We start from the raw sequence: 7,327 nt of genomic DNA on the forward strand, positions 1-7,327 counted from the left end.
GAAAAAAGAGAAAGAAAATAAAAAGAAAAAAGAAAGAAAATAAAAAGAAAAAAGAAAGAAAATAAAAAGAAAAAAAAAGAAAAAAAGAAAGAAAATAAAAATAAAAAAAGAAAGGGGGAAAAAAAAGAAAATAAAAAGAGGAGTCCCATGTGATGAGGATCATGACAAGATTTTTGTCACCCTGGCTGAGATTAGAAAACCCCCATTCTGTATCCCAGGCACATGGAAACAGCTCATGGCAGCAGGAGATGAAGGAGGAAGATGAAGAGCAGCTTTCAGTCCCAGCTTTATTAACAAACAGGAGATGCCAGTTTGCAACGAGGCTGAAAAAAAAACCCATAAAATCCCCAAATCCAAAGAACAAATGTGTTTGAATATTCAGGAACAGGAAGAGTTGCCAGACACTTCATGACTTTAAATTCAAGGTGGGGAGGTTGCAAATGAAGCTCTTTGGAAGATTCCCCCTCAGTCTGGGTCCAAACCACAGATCCATGGATTGGGTTGGGGTGGGAAGGACCTCGAAGACCATCTCAGTCCAACCCTCTGCAATGGGCAGGTTCAACTTCCACAGCTCTAAAATTTGTTCTTATGCACTGACAGGTTTTGGAGCTGCAAAGGATAAATGTTATCTCTGAAGCTGAACTAATGATGCAACACCTCTACCCCTTTCCACATTCCTCAGCTGCAGTGGCTTCTCTTCAAGGGTTAGACAGATATAAAAAGGGCTGTTCCCAAAGGTTAATTCACACACAGGTCTCTTGGCACTAATTCCAAGTGATGAGAAGCCCCTGGAGTAAATTAAACCTTCTTGTAAGTGAAAAAAAAAATGCCAATTTTCAGCCCTTCCTCAGCCTGGGCACTGGGAGGTGCCAAGGCCTGTCAGGGGTTTGTTTGGATATGGTGTGATTTCATTTAAATTTCATTTACATTTCCTCTCTAAACACCGAATTAAGTCCCTGCTTGGCACTGCTGTGTTGGCAGGGGGTGAGTTTTCTCCAGACTGAGCCATTCTCCATAATAAACCCATTTGGAAGAGCCTGGCTGAGGGGAGCAGAGTGAGAGGGTGTTTGTCCTCACTCTGCTGGGCTTGAGCTCTGCATTTCATGCAACATTAACTCTAAAGAGCCTGTGCAGACTTGTTAAATGTCCTCAGAGTGAATAACAAGCAGCAAATCCCCTGATCCAAAGGTGTGTGAAGTGATAGAAGGTCCAGATCCTGGGCAGTGGGAGGCAAGTCTGGGCCTCCTCAGCAGGAACAGCTTCACTGGGTCACTGGCATGGAAAAGCATTACTGGGTTTCAATTAATGACTTTGCTATCAGAGTTGCATTAATGACCAAACAGGGTTTCCACTCCTGGCAGTGTTATGAGGTGAAGCTTCATTGCAGAGGCAATAACCCAGTGAACCTGCTGGCTCTGCACACTGGTGTGGAGGGGGGTGTGGGCAGCCCAGCCCCCTCAGAGCCTGGAGTGATGGTCAGGAGTGGGGAAGTGGCCTTTTGGTTCTGCAGGAATGGGACTCTCTACAGGGCTGAGGGTTGGGCTTGGCCCTTGTGAGGCCCTTCCAGCTCAGCACATTCTGTGATTCTGTGAGATGTTGTTGGTTTCACCCTCTGGGGCAGTGTCCCAGTTGAGCAGGTGGGCCCAGTTTGTCCCTGTGTGGGGGTGACCAAAGCTGTGCATTCCAAACCCTCCATTCATTGCCCAGCAACTGTTCCCAAGGGCCCATTGGCAGCAGCTGCCCAGGGCACAGCTGAGCCCTCAGGCTGGGAGCTGGCTGGGAAAGAAGCCTGGCAGAGGAGCTGGGAGAACTGCCCTGCAGGGAGTCCTTGGCACCTCCACACCCACCTGAGGGCTCAGCTCTGCCCATGGGCCAGCAACCATTCCAAAATCCCCCCTGACTGCCAGAGTCAGATCCCCCAGTGTGGAACTCCCTGCCCTGGGGGAGGCACTGGGGGCTCCCACCCAAACCTGAGGGGAGACAATCTTGGCCTTTGGGGACTTCTGGGACCACTCCTTGGATGCAGAGGAGGAGCAGCCCCTGGCCAGGAGGAGCCACCACTCTGGCCCAGACTGTGCCATCATCTGCACCAACAGGTTTGTCCCTTCCTTTTCCTTTGGACTCGGCGGAACCACGTGGGGCTCAGCACAGGGGCCACCAAACCCCCCTGTGTTTGTGCCCCAGGGGGCTGGGTTAGACTGCTGGGGTTGGGGGTTAAACCCAATTTCTCTTTGTGCCATTGCATTTCTTGTAATATTGTTATTAAATTGTAACTCTGACTTATAATCTCTTTTTGTGTTGGGTTCATTTCTCCTGCTGGTTCACCTTTAAACCAGCACAGGCAGTTTGGCATCATTGGTGGTGCCCAGGTGCCCCTCTATGGGAGCTGCCCCTCTGCTGTCCCATCCCTCCCTCCTCATCTCATCCCCACCACTGGCAGCTTGTGGTGTCCACTCAGACTGCAGGACATGAGCTCTCCATGGCCAGGTCACCTCCTGACCAGCTCTAATCCCTTTATAAACCTTTTTAAACTGTCCAGTTTAAATATTTCCCTGCTTGGAGCTCCATTTCTCTGTGACTCGGAGCTTTGCAGCCAGGGAGCAGCTTGAACAAAACTGCTGGCTGGATCTTCACGTTTGAGCAGCTTCAAAGCCTCCTCTCATCTCAGAGCAGCTCCAGAAGAACAGTCAAATGACTGAAACCCAAAAAAACAAGACAATGTGAGCACCAATAATTGCTTCATTTTACCTTCTGATGCATAAGGAGGAAAAGCCCCTTATATATATCTGCAAACCAGAGGAGGTGCTTGGTTTGTAAGTCTCCTACAACTAATTGTTGTGAGCAGAGCTGATGGAAAGACCTGGATGCCTCAGTTCAACCCCAAAATAACCCTCCCTGCTGGGCTCAGCTGGCCAAAGTCACAGTTCAGCACCACCTGCTTTTGCTGCCTGGCTGAGTGTGCAGGGAAGAGTCCCCTGTCCTTGCAGGAGCAGCTCTGCCTTTCATGCTGCAGCTCAGGAGCAAAGATCCCTGTGCTGGTTTGAAGGTGAACCAGCAGGGGAAATGAACTCACCACCAGAGAGATTATAAGTCAGAGCTAAAATTTAATAATAATATTACAATAAATACACGGACACACAAGGGAAATTGCTTTCAACTCACAAGACCCCAGCAGTATAACCCAGTGTCCTGGGGCACAAACCCAAGGGGGTTTGTTTGCCCTTGTGCTGAGACCCCTGTGGCTCCCCCAAGTCCAGAGCAAAAGGAAATGAAGAACCTGTTGGTGCAGGTGAGGGCTGTGGTCTGGCTGAGAGTGGTGATCTCCTCCTGTCGAGGTCCTGCTGCTCCTCTGGATCCAACGAGAAGTTCCTGAGGTCTTACCCACCACTTATGTACCCTCAGGGAGCACCCAGTCCCTCCCCCTGGGCGGGGACTCACCTAATGGGTGATTAACTCTGGGAGCCAGGGGGTGTTGAACTGTTGATGGCCCATGAGCAGCTCCGCCCCCTCAGGCTGGGTGTGAAGGTGCCAATGACTCCCTGGGCAGCTGCTGCCAATGGCCCATTGTCCTTGGGGAATGAATAGAGGGGGTAGAATACACAGCTTTGATCACCCCCACACAGGGTTAGCTGGTCCCTCCTGCTGAACTAGGACAATCCCTCACTGCCATCCTGCCCAAAGGCAAATTCCCACTGCTGAGAGCCCCTCAGGAGACCCAGTCACTGCAGGTGCCTCCTTGCCAGCCTTTTTCTCCCTGTGGCTGAAGCAGGAAAACCAGAATATCAGGGATTTTGCTTTTTAATGGGCCCTTATTGGGATCTCTGGAACCTGCAAGTCCAGAAAAAAACCTGGGAGAGCTTCAGGTCACCCCAGGAGCAGCTTTATGGTGGTTGGGTGCTCCTTTCCATGGGGCAGGGGGGCACAGGCTCCTGAGAAGAGCCAGCAGCAGGAAACATTCTTGGTGTGGAGAGAGCTTTGGAGCAAAGGAATTCCAGACCCTCCTGCCAGCCAAAGTGCCCTTCCAGGTGCCAGTGGTGCTGGTGGCACTCAGTGGCTGATTCTATCCTTCCTCTGGCTCTTGCCCCCCAAAAAGCACATTTTTCTGTCACAGGCCTTTTCTTGCAGTGAAAGGGGCATGGAAAGGTCTTGGTGTCTGGAAAGGGAATGTGTGGAAGGGGATTTGTGGGAGGGGATATGTGGAAAGGGATGTGTGGAAAGGGATGTGTGGAAAGGGATGTGTGGAATGGGAGTGTCGAGCTGCTGGAAGGCAGGAGGGCTCTGCAGAGGGATCTGGAGAGACTTGAAGGATGGGCTGATTCCAATGGGATGGAGTTCAACAAGGCCAAGTGCAGGTCCTGCCCTTTGGCCACCCCAACCCCTGCAGCGCTCCAGGCTGGGCACAGAGTGGCTGGAGAGCAGCCAGGCAGAGGGACCTGGGGGGACTGAGGGACAGGAAGCTCAACAGGAGCCACCAGTGTGCCCAGGTGGCCAAGAAGGCCAAGGGGATCCTGGCCTGGATCCAAACTAGCGTGGCCAGCAGGCCCAGGGCAGTGACCCTTCCCCTGGACTCTGCCTTGGGGAGGCCACACCTTGAGTGTTGTGTTCAGTTCTGGGCCCCTCAGTTGAGGAAAGAGATTGAGGGGCTGGAGCGGGGCCAGAGAAGAGCAACGAGGCTGGAGAAGGGACTGGATGTGGCACTGAGTGTCCTCTGAAACACCTCCAGGGACAGAGAATCCAACATGTCTTGATCCAACCCCACTGTGAGCAGGGACAGAGAATCCACCATGTCTTGATCCAACCCCACTGTGATCACCAGCCCAGGGCACAGAGTGCCAGAGTGATCCCAGTGGGGTTGGATCAAGGGTTGATGATCTCAGAGGTCTCTTCCAACCCAAGTGAGAAGAGAAGAGCAACGAGGCTGGAGAAGGGACTGGAGCACAAGTGCTGTGGGGAGAGGCTGAGGGAGCTGGGGGTGTTCAGCCTGGAGAAGAGGAGGCTCAGAGGTGACCTCAGCACTGTCTGGAACTGCCTGAAGGGAAGTTCTGGCCAGGTGGGGGTTGGTCTCTTCTCCCAGGCACTCAGCAATAGGACAAGGGGGCACGATGGGCTCAAGCTCTGCCAGGGGAAATTGAAGTTGGAGAGCAGAAAAAACTTCTTTGCAGAGAGAGTGCTCAGGGATTGGAATGGGCTGCCCAGAGAGGGGGTGGATTCCCCATCCCTGGAGGTTTTTCAGCTGAGCTTGGCCGTGGCACTGAGTGCCATGATCTGGTAAAGGGACTGGAGTTGGACCAAGGGTTGGACTTGATGATCTCAGGGGTCTTTTCCAACCCAATCCATTCTATGATTCTGTGTGTGGAGTGGGATTATGGAAGGGGGTCTGTGGAAGGAGATCTGAGCTTTGCAAAAGGTTAACAGGAAAACAAATATTTTGCAATTAAAATTTTAAAAAATTGCTGCACTGGCAGCAGAGACTGGAGTGTTGTAGGGGGTGATTAATGCTGGGAGTCGATTCCTGCTCACCAGGGGCCTAATTAGGCAACTAAAGACAGCCCTAATTTCTGGTCTTTTCAAACTTTTGCATATTTGACTCTGCATTTGTGGTAATGATCCCTCAAGAGTTGCTGCTGCAGGAGTGGGGTGGCTCATGCCCAGCAGCTCCCAGAGAGGGGATGGATGGGGGCTGAGGGCACTGCCAAGGGCACATCCCCAAAACTCCAATCCCAGAATCAGGGAATCAGGAAAGCTGGGAAAGATCATCAAGCTCAACCTTTGGCCAAATCACAGAATGGTTTGGGTGGGAAGGGACCTTAAATATCCCACGGGCAGGGACACCTTCCACTGGCCAGGATGCTCCAGCCTGGCCTTGGACACTGCCAAAAAAATTACCCCTGTGCCCACCAAACCCTGTCATGGAATGCCACATCCACTCATGTTTTATCACTTCCAGGGGTGGTGACCCCACCCCTGCCCTGGGCAGCTGTGCCAGTGCTTCACCACCCTTTCAGGTGCCCTTTCCCTTTGGCTTTTTCCTGTGCAGACTGTAGGAATTCTGCTCCCTGTGCTCACCCTTGAGCTGGGAAGTTTGGCCTCTAAAAATCCAGTCTCAGGTGGTGTTTTTAGATGAGTGTTGGGGTTTGGCTTTTTATTTTATTTTTCCCCTCCAAACTGTCTTTAAAAACCTGGTTTAAAAAATTCTGATCTTTATGTGCCAGGTGAGGTGACAAGAGGGGAAAGACCAAACAGGGAGGTGGGAGCAGGAAAATTTTGGAGTTCATCATTAAAAGGGAATTGTTCACCCTCAGCTCCTGGTGGGAAAGGCTGAGTCACTTCTGGAGCAAAAGCCAAAGGTGGGAGCTGCATCCCAAGGCTGATGGAAAGGGAGGAGGCTCTGGGGGTGAGAACAACCAAACCAGGTGGCAGAGAAACTCCTCAAGCAGAGCCCAAGATGCTTCTTGAGGGGAAAAAAAAAGAAATCTTGGGGAAAAGGTTGGAAATTTGGAACCAAAAAAACCCTCCCTGCCTCTTTAATCCTTGTGTGCTCCTGAGGCACATCTTTCCTCTTAGAAACGTTGCTGCTGTTTGCCATTGATTTCCTTTCCCTCCCAGGTGTTGACAGCCTCAGAAAATGCAAGGAAAACGCCCCAAAGTTGCCCTGAAGTAAACATTTAAATTAAAAATACCCCTAAAAATAAAATACCAGCCTTCCCAGCCCACAAATCCCTAAATCTCATTAAGAAAGGCTGAAAATATTAAAGATCACACACCTGCATTTCCCTAAAGTGAAATGTCAAATAGCAGCGAGGCCATTAATGAATTGGCAAATGTAACTGCCCCAAAAGGTGTTAGAGGAGAGAGCAGGAAGATTAAATTGCAATTAAAGGGCTTCAGAACACCCAGGAAATGAAGCTGATTGGGAAGAGGGAGAGACTTGAGCAAAACGGCCGCCTGGAGCTTCGTGGCTGAGCAGCTTCAAAGCCTCCTCTCATCTCAGAGCAGCTCCAAAAGAACAGTCAACCAACTGAAAGCCATAAAACAAGGCAATATGAGCACCAGTAATTAATCCTGATGTGATTAAGAAGTTGGAGGAGATCTAATTGAGCAACAGTGACTTTTATTTATCGGCTTTATAATGGAGTGCTGAGGAAGGAGTTCCTCTGGAGATCCAGCCAGCCATGGGTTGTTTTTCCAAGCCTCATCCAAGCAGCTCAGCCATCTGCTGTGTGGAAGATCCTTCAGGTTGGTGAGCCTGGCACCTCCTGCCAACCAGAAGCACCCTCTGGTCCTGCAGGAAAGTTGGGAATGTACTGGGATTCAGCCCTGGCAACTC

This window comes from Pithys albifrons, chromosome 24 (assembly GCF_047495875.1).
Source record: "Pithys albifrons albifrons isolate INPA30051 chromosome 24, PitAlb_v1, whole genome shotgun sequence".
Classification (NCBI taxonomy): Eukaryota; Metazoa; Chordata; class Aves; order Passeriformes; family Thamnophilidae; genus Pithys; species Pithys albifrons.